Source organism: Dasypus novemcinctus, chromosome 29, assembly GCF_030445035.2.
Source record: "Dasypus novemcinctus isolate mDasNov1 chromosome 29, mDasNov1.1.hap2, whole genome shotgun sequence".
Taxonomy (NCBI): Eukaryota; Metazoa; Chordata; class Mammalia; order Cingulata; family Dasypodidae; genus Dasypus; species Dasypus novemcinctus.
In genome coordinates, this window is record NC_080701.1 from 29885656 (window position 1) to 29902037 (window position 16382).

Consider the following 16382-nt stretch of genomic DNA (forward strand, 5'->3'; position numbering starts at 1 on the left):
CATTGCACATCTACGTCAAGTGGGGGCTTAGATTCCACATGGATACTGGATGCACTCCTCCTGCTTCCAATTGTAGACACTCTAGGCTCCAAGGTGTGGTGGTTGACCTTCTTTAACTCGATGTTAGCTGAGTGGGGTAAGTCCAATAAATCAAAGTGTAGGAGCTGAAGTCTGTTGAGGCTCTGGGCCTGGGTGTCATATTATCAGTCCAGAGATTCAAATCCCCTAAATATATCTAAAACCCCAGCACAACTAAAATTCCATTAAAGTAACATGCAAGTCTTGTGAAAAGAGATCCCCTCTGAGTCCAATTCCATCATGCAGAAACACCAGCTCCAAAGAAGGGCCATCTGCCATGGCAGTGAACCCCATCTGCCATGATCATAGAACCCGTGGGTCTCTTTATTCCTCAAAAGAACCAATACCTGGGGTTGTATCTACTTTATCTGTCTCTCAGACTCTGCTCATTTGTGCATAAGGGCATTCCTTCTGACAACCTCCAGACTCTTTTTTAGAGACTCAAAGCCTTATATTCTCATTTCTCCTTTCCATTCCCCCCTTACATTAGGTCAAACAGCATTTTGAAGTCATTTTATTATATGTAGACAGGGATATTCTGCTGATCCGTGTTGAACCTTTAATTCAAGGTCCTTTTCTAGTTGCATCTTCAGCTGATATGTGGTAGTGATCCCTCGGTGCCAGGGAGGCTCATCCCCGGGTGTCATGTCCCACGCTGGGGGGACTGCACTGCATTTACATGCTGAGTTTGGCTGTGAGAGTGGCCACATATGAGTAACATGAAGACTGTCAGGAGGAAACTCCCAGGCACAGTGCTTTGAAAGTCAATCCATACGAGGGATGCTTAAATTATGGCATAACTGCAAGGAACATCTTACAGATGTAAAATACATTTGGTTGATCTGTATGGGTTGAAATGTATTGATTTACAAGACGTATTAGGAGGGGAAAGGGAAGTATAGAGCAGGGTTCATGATATGCATCTGTGTGTGCACATACATAAAGTATTTCTACAAAACAAGGTGCAAAATTCATTAAGTTGGTCTCTGAGGAATTAATGACTGGGAAGCTTAAAAGGGAGGTTTGATTTTCATTTCTTACCCTTGGATTCATTGACTTTTAAATTGTTCATGTTTTACTTAGTTTTATTTGAATATAACAAAATTTTTGCTATTAATAATCAAAAATAAAAACAAAGGCTTCACAAACCTTTTTGTGCTATTCTTGCCCAGAGCAATATCACCCTCTTTTGTGTTTGAAGCCCATGTCACTAGGATCTCTCATTTTTAATTATGAAGGACCTCTTGTGAGTTCACATGTTCTATTATGATATTTCTATTATTGTCTTGTCATGTAATTATTCACATATCTTTATTATCCTCAATTAAATTGTCAAATGTTCTTAACTCCTTTATGTTTCCTATGATACTGACGAGAGTGGGTTTTAAAAATAATGAGACTTCTAATTCTGTACTTGATGGGTTATGACCCTTTATTAATAAGATGATTGTGTTAAACCCTGAAAGTATCAAATATATCACTAATACTAGGAATTAAGTGACATTAAAAGATTATCAAGGGCAAAAGAGAGAACCACAGATGGACGCCACCCAGTCACTCTGCAGTCAAGAAATGTAGAGTCACCCAAATTACCCAACTAACTAGTAGCAGGGTTGGGACTAGAACGCCAGTCTTAACAACAACTAGAGCAACATCAAAACGCTATCCTGAGAAGGTAAAGGGAAAATATGTAAAATAATCTAAAAAGAAATTTTTGTAGTTGTAAGCTCGTGTCAGCAAAATAAGGCTCTTATATTTCTGTAAACTTTCTGTAGCTTCTCTTTTTAATAGGAGAACTTGTGGCTTACAGAAATATCATGCATAAAATACAGGGTTCCCATATACTACCCTATTGTTAACAGTGTGAGTTGTTGTGGTACATTTATTACAATTGATAGCAGCACATTTTAATAATAGTATGATTAACTAGAGTCCATGGTTTAATGTAGGGTTCACTGTGTTGTGAAGTTCCATGGATTAAAAAATTTATTCTAGTAACATGTATACAACCTAAAAGCTTCCTTTTTACCACATTCAAATATATAATTCAGGGCTGTTAATTTTGTTTACAATCTTGTCCTCCTACCACCACCTTCCATAGCCAAATATTCCCATCCTTCCAAATGGGGTATTAGGGTATTTTAAGCCTTAACTCCCTGTTCCCTACCTGCACTTTGTAGCTCCCATGGGTTAAAATTTAACATTCTTTATGTATAACAATCATTTTTTAATTAATACCAATGTTTTAAAAAAGATTTATTTATTTATTTCTCTCTCCTTCTCCCCCCTCCCCCCACCCTGGTTGTCTGTTCTCTGTGTCTATTTGCTGCATCATCTTCTTTGTCCGCTTCTGTTGTTGTCAGCAGCTTGGAATCTGTGTTTCTTTTTGTTGCGTCATCTTGTTGTGTCAGCTCTCCGTGTGGGCAGTGCCATTCTCAGGCAGGCTGCACTTTCTTTCCTGCTGGGTGGTGCTTCTTACAGGGTACACTTCTTGTGCGCATGGCTCCCCTACATGGGGGACACCTATGCGTGGCACGGCACTGCTTGCGCGCATCAGCGCTGCGCATGGGCCAGCTCCACTTGGGTCAAGGAGGGCCAGGGTTTGAACTGCGGACCTCCCATTTGGTAGACAGATGCTCTAACCACTGGGCCAAGTCCGCTTCCCTTTAATACCAATTTGACATCACTAGCATATGCATAAATTTTCCCTATATCACATCTGTCCTCCACCTTTTTTGGTAACATGTTACAAATCATAAGTTTGTATATTATATGTCTAAAACCATAGACTTACTATTACTTCTTATGTGTTTGCATTTTAGCAGTTGTAGGATGTAAGAAGTGGAATTACATACAAAAAATTACAATACAATAATTCAAAATTATCCAAATAGTTACCTCTACCAAAGATCTTCATTTCATCTTGTAACCTTTCTTTTCAGTCTGAAGAACTCCCTTCAGCATTGCTGGTAAGGCAGTCTACTGGTGAACTTCCTCAGCTTTGGTTTAGCTGAGAATATCTTAATTCTGCCCTCCTTTTTGAAAGAAATTTCACTGGATATAAAATTCTTAGCAGTGGTTTTCCTTCAGCTAAGTATTTCAACCCACTGCTTTTTTGCCTCCATGATTTCTGATGAGAAGCCAGCATTTAATTTGGGACTTCCTTGTACATACACATTGCTTTTCTTTTGCAGCTTTCTGAACTCTCCCCTTGTCCTTTGCACTCGACAGTTTGACCACCATTTGTCCGGGCCTATGTCTCTTCAAGTTTATCTTGTTTGGTGTTCAATGGCTTCTTGGATACTCATGCTCATATCTTTTGCTAAGTTTGGGGAGTTTCTGTTATTTCTTTGAATGTTCCTTCTGCCCCTTTCTTTCTTTCTTCTCTCTCTGGGACTCAATATGTGTATTGGTACAACGTGATGATGCCTCAGAAGTCTTTAGGCTATTTTTGCTCTTTATAATCCTTTTTTTTTTTTATGGTCCTCAGTCAGACTCATTTCAGTTGTCTTCCTATTCACTGTGTCTTTCTTCTGCCAGCCCCAATGTGCTGTTGGAAACCTCTTGTAAACAATAGGTCTTCAACTCCTGTAGTTCTATTTGATTCCTTTTTAAAATTTCTATCTATTTATTTAGACTCTCATATTGTTATGTCATTGTTTTCCTGATATCCTTTGTTCTTCCTCTGTACTTTCCTTCATCTCCTTGAGCGCATTGAAGAGCTTTATTTTTAAAGTCTTTTTCCATTATGTCCACAATCTGGTTTACCATATTCATGTTATCCTAGATGTCTATCCTCTGCTTTTGGATGGGCCATTATTCCTGTTTCTTTGCCCAATAATCTTTTTTATTTTAAGATTTTTATTTATTTATTTCTTCCCCCTCCCTCCATTGTCTGCTCTCTGTGTCCATTCACTGTGTGTTCTTCTGTGTCTGCTTGTATTCTCATTAGGTGGCTCTGGGAAACAATCCTGGGACCTTCTGGTGTGGGAGAGAGGCAATCATTCTCTTGCCCCACCTCAGCTCCCTAATTTGCTGTGTCTCTTATTATCTGTCCTCTGTGGCTCTTTTTGTTGTGTCATCTTGCTGTACCAGCTCTCTGCATGGGCCAGCACTCCTGCATTGGCCAGCATTCCTGCATGGGGCAACATTCCACTCAGGACAGCTCCCACATAGGCCAGCTTGCCTTCACCAGGAGACCCTGGGCACTGAACCCTGGACCTCCTATATGGTAGACAGGAGCCCAATTGCTGAAGCTACGTCTACTTTCCTGTCCCATAATATTTTGTTGCGCACTGTGCATTTTAATATTTTAAAATATTAACTCTGGGATTTGTTCCCTGTGTTGTCTGCCTCTTGGAATTTGTAGCCAGCTGATGATATGATAGCAATTTTATTGACTGTCAGGAGCTAACATAACCAAACAAACCCAAGCAAAAATACCTTTCATTATCTTTGCAATTGGCTTTGCATTGGCTGGTGCTGTCAGGAAGGTCATCCCAAGGTGAGTGCAAATTGCAGGGTCCTCCCTATCTTTTCTCAGCTTGTGTCTTCTCCTGAGCTTGTTCTTCCTAGTACCCTTAAAATTTCTCCTATTTATCAGAGCTTGAATGTTCCCTCTACCTCCAGGAAACAGACCTTCCTCCTCTCCTGGATGTTCCAGTTCTGAGCTTAAGGCAGGTAAGCATTTGCCCCAGGACATCTGTCTCAACTGTTTCTTATTCTGCTTTCATTATCTCAAGCTGCTTTTGTCCGAAGGGCAAATTCTGGGGTCCAGAAAGATGTTTCCCAAGTCAGCCTTTCCCAGCCCAAACAAGGTCAGGAACCCACAAAGGAAGGAAGCCCTGTCTGGCTCCAGATTCCCCTGGGCAGGGGATGAAAAAGGAGCCATGAAGAGCACAAAGTGCTTCTGCCACAGCTCCCCAAAGCTACACTCTCTTGACTTGGCACCTGCCCAGGAAACACAGCCTTTCATCTTTCCTCTGCATTTTTGAGGAAGTATGCTGTGTTTAAGTCTCCTCTACTACCTTTGTCCTGGTTTATTTGGAACAGTGGCCACCTTCAGAGCTTGACCCCAGCAGCCCAAAATAGCTAATCAAAAGCAGTGATCAGTGATCAGCTTGGACTCCCCCCACTGTGGATCTTGGGGACATGGATTTATATCCCTCTCTCACACCAAAAATTTATACTAGGGCCTGGACCCCAATGCTGCCTGACGTGAAAGTGGTGGATTGGCAATGGTAACTGCCAGTGCAAAGAAAGCAATTTACTGAAATTTACCAGCCTGTTCCTCCTGCTCTTCCCTGGAGACCCTACTTTGAACCCTGGAGTTTCAAAATAGTTCATTCAGATATTCTTGCATGTTTAATAGTTATTCTGGTGGAGGGGCTTTTTCCTGGAGCTGCCTACTCTGTCATCTTCCCATACTTCCTCCCTTCTCCTTATGTTTTTTCACTGTTAAACAAACTTATCTGATCATATGAATTACCTAATTCCTTGGATAGTAAAGGAATCTGGGTAATTTTTTTTTAAATAAATAATGCAAGTAAATTTGTATATGAAACACTTTTATCTCATTTCACCCCAAAAGAAGTTGTGAGGTAGATAAACATATATTTTTATCCCAATTTCACAGATGAGGGAACTGATGCTCACTGAATTTAAGTGACATTTCTTTATTTTAGAGCAAATTGGTAACATCTCTGGGCTCTAATATATCTTTTTCTCATTAATATATCTTTTTTCCCTTTTTGCAGTCTTACTTACAATAGTTATTCATTTTCAGCAAAGGAAAAATATTTCACGAATATTAGAAGATCTACATCCTAATTAAATTTAAGTTATCCTAATGACTCAGGGTCATCACAAGAAATACCAGTCATGGCAAGCTGCTGTAACAGTGACAACAGTCAGAGCCTAAGGAGGTAAATGTGAAATGAAAGCAATAAACTTTTTGTCCCTAAACTAAAATTGGATAGTCCTAAATTGATGAGCTGTTTGGTTTTTTTTTTTGAAGTTTGAAGGTGTGTTAATTCTTGTTCAGTCCCCTGAGTTTTGCATACTTGCCACTCAACTGTTGTTGGGATACCACTACTCATCATCTGTGGGCTTAGAAAGCAGATCATTATAGTAGTTAAAATATGTGTAAAAGTAGAGTAAGCAGGTTCTAAATGAAGACATCACTTTGAATAAAGATTATAATTTTGAAAATATATTTTACTTTTATAGCTATTCTAAAAGGAGTTTTGGGGGAAGGGAGTCATGTTTTTGCTCATTCGTTGTTTATTTTTTGGTTCTGAATTCTCCTGGGTAAGAGAGCTTGTGGGAGAGTTTGTTGGGGACTTGAATTCCACAGATGTGAGTTAATTTTGTGCCAGTTTTCCTCATTTTCCCTTTAATTTCCCAGGACTTAGAGGCTGGAGGGAAATATGTTGTATATATGTTAACACAAGTAAAAAACAATGCATCGGATATTCCAAGTATTGGAGAAGCTCTAAATCAATCAGAGCACTTATAGTTGCTTGTGAGAAGGTAAATGGATTCAAACAGTTTGGAAAGCAATTTGGCATTATCTTGTAAAATTGAACTTTTAAATTCCTAGCGATTCTGTTCCTAGATATGCATCCCGGAGGAACTTTGCACATGTGAACCAGGAGACAAGTTCCAGAATGTGCATAGCAGCATTACTCATAATTGTAAAAAAAAAAAAAAAAGAAAGAAAGAAAAAAACTATTACGTCTCTTGTATTAGTTTCCTTTTGCTGCTATAACAAATTTTGGTAGTTTAGTGCCTTAAAAAAACACAAATATATTATCCTACAGTTCTAGAAGTCATAGTCCTAAATGGGTCTCACTGAGCTAAAAATTGAGTCGTTGGGAGGATTGCTTCCCTTCTGGGGACTCCAGGAGAGAATCTCCTTCCTTGTCTTTTTCAACTTCTGGAGGCTGCTTGTATTCCTTTTCTTGTAGCCCCCTGTCACCTTGAAAGCCAGTAATGGCCAATTGAGTCTTTCTCTTGCTGCATTACTCTGCCAGATTCTTCTGCTTCCCTCTTCCTCATTGCAGGACCCTTGTGATTACACTAGGCCCTCCCAGATGATTCAGCATACTATTTCTATCTCAAAGTCATCTGAGTAGCAACTTTAATTCCATTAGCAACTTTAATTCCCCATTGTCATATATAAAATAAAGCTTCCACAGGTTCCAGTGATTAACACAGGCACATCTTTGGAGAAGAGTATTATTCGGTCTACCTCACCACTTGAGAGAAGAACGTATAAATGAATGTTGGTGGATCCTACCATAAAATATTATATAGCAGTAAAAATGATAAATTATAGCTAAATGCAAGAATGTAACATTGTAAATAGGTGGTAATGAATAGAGTTGGTAGTAGCACACTATAATGAGTATAACTAACTGCTGACTTATAAACATCATTAGCTGAAAGGGTTAGTCTAGGGAGGTTAATGTTAATTGAAAGACAGCTAGAGGATAATCAAGCTGTATAGCATAGTGATTTCAGTGGTAGCTGAGGACTGTGGTTAACAATATAAATACAAGGATGTTTCTCTATTACAGGAATATCGTGATACATGGGGAAAATGCAGCTAATGTAACTTATAGATTATAGTTAACAGAAATATTATATTTTTGTAGCAAAGGCAATGAAGGTACTATATCAATGCTAAAGATAAAATAAGAATATGGGATTTAGTTTCAAGAGATATGAATATGAGCGAGTATTTTTTGTTTATTTTCTTTATCAAAAAGGAAAACTTTGTCATGTCATTTAACCAACCTGTGCTCACTTATCTATTTGAACAATGGAGAAAAAAATGTTTTTATAATTAATTAAGATAAATGTGCCTGGACAGAACTTTTTGAAAGTAATGCTTCCATAATTTGTCAAGATTTTTTTTGTTGTTATTTTATTTACAGAAGTTGAAATAAAGTTAACTTTTAAAAAAAGAATATGAATTAATGTTCATAAGGTAATGTTCAGGAAAGAAAAACAATCCTAGTAAATTATATAAAACACGATACCATTTTTAATTAGGCCCAAAGAACAGATATTAAATAATGGAGTTTACTTCCTAACAGAGCTACTCCATATCAATTAATGGCTTCACCTACATCCACTCAGTTTCTCAGGTTCCAAAATGAGGGCCAGCTTTGGTATCTTGATACCATGCATACTAATCTGTGTGTGTCTGCAAAAGGGATGCCAATGTAAAGTACCAGAACTTTGTTGGCTTTTATACAAGGTATTTATTTGGGGTAAAAACTTACAATTGCAAGTCCATTGAAAGTCCAAATCAAGGTACTGTAAGAGGCACTTTCTCACTAAAGTCAGTTGCCACAAGTTGAAACAAGATGGCGGGCAATCCCTGCTGGGTTTTGGCCTTTCCCTCTGGGTTTCCTCTTCCTCTTGAGGCTCCGTGGGCCCAGCTTCTTCCAGATCTCAGCTGCAGGCTTGCATAAGGCTTGTCTCTCAGGGCTTCCTGTATCAGTCTTGACTCTTCCTAAGGTCAGCTGTAAGCTATCAGGCAAGTGGCTCATCTTTCCCAGGGACCCCAGGATCAAAAATGACGAAGCTCTCTCTTCCCATGTTTAGAGTGAGTGTCCATTTATATCCAGCTATCAAGGGGGCGGGGACTCAACCTGAGTCAGCCTTACTGATGTGCTTGAATGAAAGCCCTCATCTTAGCAGGTAATTTAACCAAGGGCCCTTCACTGACTCTAATATGATCAAAGGGTGTCACACTCACAGGAATAGATTGGTTTACAAAATAATCTTTCTCTTTTTGGGATTCACAAAAATTATCTCAAACTGTCACACACTCCATTAGTAAATCATATGCCTAGGCTTCCAAAATATATTCTGAATTAGACCACTTTCCTGTTTTCTACCACTATACTCTTGGTTCAAGTCACCATCATTGTTTCTCATATGCTTAAACCTGGTAGCCCCTTAACCAATTTCCCTGCTTCAATCCTCAATCCTTATGATCTACCCTTTGCAAACAACCAGAGTGATCTTTTTAATACATAAGTCTTTTTAATGCATAAGGTTGCTTCAACCTTCCAGTGACCTCCAATTATAACCGGAATGAAATCCAAACCCTTTGCAAAATTATCAGGCCCCATGAGATTTCCAATCTTGATTCATTTCTCCCCAGTCTTAACTGGTTCATTCCTTCCCAGTCACTCCAGGGTTCTTTTCATTCCTCCAACAAGTTCTTCACATATATAGGTCCTTGCACTCTTCCACATTTAGACTACTTCTCCCCCAGATGTTCATGTGGCTGCCTCTACAATTTAAGTCCTCAAAGTTCTTCAACAGCAACTGCCTAAGAATAGCGCCATCCACATGGAGAGCTGACACAACAAGATGATGCAACAAAAAGAGACACAGATTCCTGTGCCACTAACAACAACAGAAGTGGACAAAGAAACAAGGCGCAGCAAATAGAACCACAGAACAGACAACCAGGGTGGGGGAGAAGGGAGAGAAATAAATAAATAATGAAATAAATAAAAATAAAATAACTTTTAAAAGACTGAAATTGTACAAAGCACCTTCTCTGATCATAATGGAATGAAACTGGAAATTAATAACAGGCTAAGAACTGGAAAATCACAAATATACAGAGGTTAAACAACAAACTATTAAACAACCAGTTGGTCAAAGAAGAAATTACAAGAGAAATTAGTAAATATCTTGAAATGAATGAAAATGAGAACACAACGTATCAAAAGGTATGGAATGGGAGAAGCCAAGATGGCGGCAGCATAAGGAGGTCCTAGAGTCAGCTCATCCTGCAGGGCAGTTGGTAATCACCCAGAGCTATCTAAAACATCTGTTTAGGGGCTCCCAGTGGACCAGAAGAGCATCCTGCAACATCCTTGAAAGTATGAAGGAAGAGACTGCCCATCAGCAGAGATTTCTGAGTAGAGCCCACGACACTAGGGAGGCCCGTGTTAGCTGCACAAGCCACCTCAGGAACTATTACGTGGCTGGAGTTGTAAACTCCATTTCCCAAAAACAGAGGAGGAAGACACTGTGTGGCATGAGCTTCAGCTACTGATTAGTAAATTTGGCTGGTTAAAGTTTAGTCCTAAGAACAGTAAAAGTTAAAACTGTCCAAGTTGGAAAGAGGCCGTTAGCTGCCATTTTAACTCTGCCACAGGCACAAAGGGAAGCAGGGTGGACTGAGAATCCCAGTGCTGGTGGTGACTGGCTTCTTTTCTTCCAGATCAGATTGCAGCTCTAGCCTAAACCCCAGCTCCATCTCCAGCAGGGAGGAAGATGGGGTGACATGCACCAGCTCTCTGGGGAATTGCAAGCCATGCTGCAGATGCTGGAGCCCATCCTATCTAGCAACAGAAGGTGCCTTGGGAGCTATTCCATGGCTGGAGTTAGAAGCTACATTTCACATAAATGGTGGAGGAAGAGATCTTTGTCCACTGACTTCAGCTACTGATAAGTAAATCACCTGGCTAAAGTATAACCCTAAGAACAGCTAGGATTTGAACCTGTCCAAGTTGGAAAGAAACCTGTAGCCACCATTTGACTCTGTCCCTTGTATGAGGGGAAGCCGGGCATACTGAAAATCACAGTGAATTTAGGAACTGGATTCTTTCCTCTAAGATCAGACTGCAGCCCTAGCCTGGGCTCCCACCCCACCTGCAACAGGGAAGATGCTGGCAGGACCTGGACCAGCTTTTGCAGATAATCTTCAGATGCTTTTGGCCAGACACCTGCGTCTACCAGCCCTTAACCCAATAGGACAGAAGAGGAGCTGGGTTTCCTCAGCCTTTCTGGACAACTGTGGGCATTTTCAGTCCTCATGAACTGGTTTGTTGAATGCCTTTGACTTTATCTCCACTCTGCCCCCCATAGGATAGGAGGGGGCTGGTGTTCCCTCAGACTCTCGGGGCAACTTCAGGTGCTTCTGGCCTGCACAAACCTGACTATTGGGCACCTGTATCTCTATCCCCACCACCAATAGGACAAGAGAAAGTTTTTATGTTTGCCCAGCATCTCTGGGTGACTGCAGGTGCTTTGGGTCCACAAAGTCTGGATTGGTGGGTACTTGTGGATCCACCCACACTCCCCAAAGGAAATGAGGGGGCTTTTGTTTCCTCATCCTCTCTGGGCAACAGCAGGCATTTTGGGACTGCAGGGACTGAACTGTTGGATGCCTATGGATCTACCCCCATCCCTGATATGATAGTAGGGGTCTGGGTTCTCCTCAGCCTCTCCAGGAAATGGTGAGTACTTTTGGCCTACAGGAACTGAACTCTTGGGTGCTGGTGGAGTCAACCCCAGGCCCTAAAAGCATAGGAGGAGACTGGCATATCCTCAAGCTCTCTAGGAAATGGCAGATACTTTCGGCTTAAAGGGACTGAACTGGTGGTTGCAAATGGATCCACCTCCATCACTAAATAGAATAGGAGGGGACTGGTGTTTCTTCAGCCTCTTCAGGTAACAGTGGGTGCTTTTGGCCTACAGGGACTGAAGTATTGGGTATTGGTGGTTTCATTCCCACCCTCTAATGGGCAGAAGGGACAGTGCGACCTCAGCCTCTCAGGGCAACTGCAGGCGTATTTGGCGCACACAGATTAAATTGCTGAGCACTAAGAGGGTCCATCCCCACCCCAAGCAATGGGGGGGGGGGGGCTGAGGCTATGTTAGTTTACCTTGGGGAAGTGTGCTCATTTTGGACCCACATGGCATAGATTACTGCCCACAACTGCTGCTCAATCCCTGCCCCAGGTAAGGGAGGAAGGGCTGTGAGCTTCATCAGTATCTCTGGGCAACTACAGACATTCTTGTCCTGTATAACTGGGATTATCACACACGATTGTAGCTCTGTCCCTACGTCTGAAAAAGGAGAAAGGTGGGAGAAGTTTCATCAATTCTTGGAGCAATGTGGGCAGCTTCAGCTTCCACAGATTACAGCACCAACTACATCCTTGGCTCCTACTGTTCAACGAACAAGGAAGAAAAGACAAGAAATCCCTAAACTAAAGGAAGAAACCGCACCCCAAATAAATACAACTAGTAAGCCAGATGCAAAGACACCAACAAAAAATTACAATCCATACCAAGAAACAGGAAGATATTGCCCAGTTAAAGGAATAAGATGCATGTCAGATGGCATAAAGGAGTTGAGAAAATGAATCAGATATGTTCAAGCAAATACCCTGGATAAATTCAATGAGCGGCTGAAGAGATTTAGGATATTAAGAAGACACTGGGGGAGCACAAAGAAGAATTTGCAAGTGTACATAGAAAAATAATAGATCTTATGGGAATGGAAGGTGCAATAAATGACATAAAAACACACTGGAGGAATATAGCAGAAGATTTTGGGAAGAAGAAGAAAGAATCTGTGATTTTGAAGACATGACCTCCAAATGCAAACATACAAAAGAACAGAAGAAGAAAAGAATGGAAAAAATTGAACAGGGTGTCAGGGAAATAAATGACACCAAGTAACATTCAAACCTATGTGTCATGGGCATCCCAGAAGGAGAAGAAAAGAGAAAATGGGCAGAAGGAATATTTGAAGAAATAATGGTAGAAATTTCCCAACCATATTGAAGGGCATAGATAGCCATGTCCAAGAAGTACATCATACTCCTATCCAAATGAATCCAAATAGACCAACTCTGAGACACTTATTAACCAGAATGTCAAATGCCAAAGCCAAGGAAAGAATACTGAGAGCAGGAAGAGAAAAGCTGTGCATAACATACAAGGGATACCTAACAAGATTTTTTTTTTTAAGTGCCAATTTTGCATCAGAAACTATAGAGGCAAGAAGACAGTGCCATGTAATATTTAAGATACTGCAAGAGAAAAACTTCTAGCCAATAATTTTATATTGGGGAGGATTATCTTTCAAACATCAGGGCAAGTTTAGAATATTTACAGGTAAACAGAAACTGAGAGAGTTTATAACAAAAAGGCCAACTTTGCAGGACATACCAAAGGGAGTGTTATAGCCTGAAAAGAAAAGTCAGGAGAGGGGGGCTTGGAAGAGAATCCAGAAATGGTGATTGTATCAGTAACATGAATAAAAGTGTCAAAAGAGTGGTGAAAATAAAAAGTCAGATAAAACTTAAAGGTCAAAATGGATGAAATAAGAACTGCCTTTCCATTAATAACATTGAATGTTATTGGATTAAACTCTCCAAACAAAATACACAGAGTAGAAGAATGGATAAGAAAATATGAGCCTTCTATTTGCTGTCTGCAAGAGACTCATCTTAGAGTCAGGATACCAATAGATTGAAAGTGAAAGGTTGGAAAAAGATATTCCATGCATGCAATAACCAAAAAGCCTGGGGTAGCTCTACTTATATTGAATGAAATAGACTTTAAAAGCAAAACTATTAATAGAGACAAGGAAGGACATTACAAATTAGTAAAAGGGATGAGTCACCAGGAAGGAATCACAATCAGAAATATATATGCACTTAACCAGGATGCCCCAACACATAGGAGGCAAAAACTGGCAAAACTGAAGGGAGAACAAGATGTCTCCACAATAATAGTTGGAGACTTCAATACACCACTCTCAACATTGGATAGAACATTTGGGCAGAGGATTAATAAAGAAACAGAGAGCTTGAATAAAATGATAAGTGGACTACACCTAATACACTTATACAGAACATTGCACCCCAAATCAGCAGGCTATACATTCTTTTCAAGTACTCATGCATCTTTCTCCAGAATAGACCATATGTTGGGTCACAAAGCTGATATCAATAAATTCAATAAGATCAAAATTATATAACACACTTTCTCTGATCATAACAGAATAAAGTTGGAAATGAACAAGAAATAGAAAAAGGTAAAATTCACACATATATGGAGATTAAACATCACAATCTTCAATAATCAGTGTATTAAAGAAGAAATTTCAAGAAAAATCAATAAATATGTCAAGATGAATGACAATGAGAACACAACACATCAGAACCTATGGGATACAGCAAAGGCAGTGCTGAGAGGAAAATTTATATCCTTCAATACTTACATTAAAAAAGAGGAAAGATCTAAAATCAATGCCTAACTACACAACTGGAGGAATGAGAAAAATAACAGCAAACTAATCCCAGAGCAAGCAGAGGGAATAAAATAACAAAGATCAGAAGTGAATGAAATTGAGAACAAAACAAAGCAATAGAATTAACAGAATCAAATGTAAGTTCTTCAAGAAGATTAACAAAATTGACAAACCCTTAGCTAGACTGACTAAGAAAAAAAGAAAGAAGATGCAAATAAATGAAATAAAAAATGAAAAGAGGAACCCTACTACTGATCCCACAGAAATAAAGGAGATTATAAGACGATATTATGAACAACTTTATGCCAAAAATCTTGACAACGTAGACAAAATGGAAAATTCCTAGAAATGTGTAAATAATCTACACTGACCCTAAAAGAAACAGAAGACCTCAACAAACCAGTCACAAGTAAACAGATTGAAAGAGTCATAAAATGGCTCCCCAAAATGAAAAGCCCAGGACTAGATGATTTCACATGAGAATTCTACCAAGCATTCAAAGAAAATTTAATACCAATCTCACTCAAGTTCTTCAAAAAGGTTGAAGAAGAAGGGATGCTATGAGTTTATTCTATGAAGCCAATATCACCCTAATATCAAAGCCAGATAAAGATACTACAAAAAAAGAAAATTACAGACCCATTTCTGCAATGAATATGAATGCAAAAATCAGCAAAAAATATTGCTAATCAAATCCAACAACATATTAAAAGAATTATTCATCATGATCAAGTGAGTTTATACCAGGCATGCAAAGGTGGTTCAACACAAGAAAATAAAGCAGCATAATACAACACATTAATAAATCAAAGAAGAAAAATCACATGATTTTATCGATTGACACAGAAAAGGCATTTGACACAATACAGCATGCTTTCTTGATAAAAATACTACAAAAAATAGGAATTGAAGGAAACTTTCTCAACATGATAAAGGCCATGTATGAAAAACCCACAGCTAACATTGTACACAATGGTGAAAGACTGAAAGCTTTCCCATTGAGATCAGGGACAAAACCAGGATGCACACTGTCAACACTGTTGAACAATATAGTGCTAGAGACTCTAGCTAGGGCAATCAGGCTTGAAAAAGAAATAAAAGGCATCCCAATTTGAAAGGAAGAAGCAAAACTTTCACTATTCACAGATGGTATGGTCCTATATCTTGAAAGTCCTCAAAAACCTACAGCAAAGCTGCTAGAATTAATAAACGATTTCAGTAGAGTGTCGGGATACAAGATCAATATAATAGAATCAGTGGTGTTTCTATAGAAATGTAATGCGCAATTTGAGGAGAAAGTTAGGAAGAAAATTCCATTTACAATAGCAAATAAAAGAATCAAATACTTAAGAATAAACTTAACCAAGGAGGTAAGGCACTTGTATTCAGAAAACTACAATACATTGCTAAAAGAAATTTTTAAAAAGAGCTAATTAATTGGAAGAACATTCCTTTCTCTTGGATTGGAAGACTAAGTATCATTAAGATCTCAATTCTACCCAAATTTATATACAGATTCAGTGCAATCCCAATGAAATTTCCACCAGCATTTTTAAATAAATGGAAAATAAAACTAATAAATTTATCTGGAAGGGTAAGAGGCCCGAATAGTCAGAAACATCTTAAAAAGGAAAAATGAAGTTGGAGGACTGTCATTTCTGGACTTTAAATCGTATTACCTAGGTATGTAGAAAAACAGCATGTTATTGGCATAAAGACCGACACATAGACAAATGGACTCAATTGATGGTTCAGAAACAAACCCTCATCTCTATGGTCAAGTGATTTTGGACAAACCTGTCAAACTCATCCACCTGGGGCAGAACAATCTATTCAACAAATGGTGCCGGGAAAACCGGATATCCACAGCCAAAAGAAAGAAAGAAGACTCCTATCTCACATCTCATACAAAAATTAACTTGAAATGGATCAAAGACCTAAATATAAAAGCAAGAACCATAAAGCTCCTAGAAGAAAATGTAGGGAAACATCTTCAGGAACTGTTGGTAAGTGGTGGATTCTTCAACTTTATACTGAAAGCATAAGTAAGGAAAAAAAAGATGAATAAATGGGACCTCCTCAAACTTACATATTTCTCTGATTCAATCGACATCATCAAGAAGGTGAAATGGCAGCACATTCAAGAGGAGAAAATATTTGGAAACCACATATCTGATAAGTGTTTGATTTCTATTCTATACAAAGAGATCATACAACT